Genomic DNA, 535 nt, shown 5'->3' with positions numbered 1-535 from the left:
CAGGCCACGCCGAGGGGCAGGGCATCAGAGGCGGCATGGCCGGGGGCGCGCGGGGCTGCCCGGGACCCTCTCCACCGGCTGCGCGCTGACTCGCGACCCCGACTCCCTCCCTGCCCGAGGCCGGGCGCGAAGGTCACGGAGGCGCGTCGCGAAGTGCGATCCCAGAATCACGGGAGTCCGCTCGTCCTGGGGGCGAGAAGGCTCGGCATCCTGCACGTGATCTGGAATTCAAAACTGCAACGCCGCGGCCCCCCCGGACGGCAGGCGGGTGTGGACCTGCCGTCGACGCTCACAGGCGGGGGCCGCTGGCATCTGGGCGCGGCTCGGGCCCGCGGTTACCAGCACTGGGGGCGGCCCCACCGAGGGCTCGTGCTCGTGCTCGCTGCAGCCTCGAGGCGCACGGGCCGGGGTCCTGGTGTGACGTCCTCGCCGAGCCCCGGGCGGCCGCGGAGCGTGGTTTGACCACGTCCACCTGAAAGAGCGCAGAGAGAAAGGTGGGCTGTGAGCCAGGCGCCCTGGGGAGAGGCCGTTCCGG

This window comes from Carlito syrichta, unplaced genomic scaffold, assembly GCF_000164805.1.
Source record: "Carlito syrichta isolate Samal-C Ts95f unplaced genomic scaffold, Tarsius_syrichta-2.0.1 Scaffold305063, whole genome shotgun sequence".
Taxonomy (NCBI): Eukaryota; Metazoa; Chordata; class Mammalia; order Primates; family Tarsiidae; genus Carlito; species Carlito syrichta.
The sequence above is the reverse complement of the archived record's forward strand: the minus strand, read 5'-3'. Positions refer to the sequence as shown.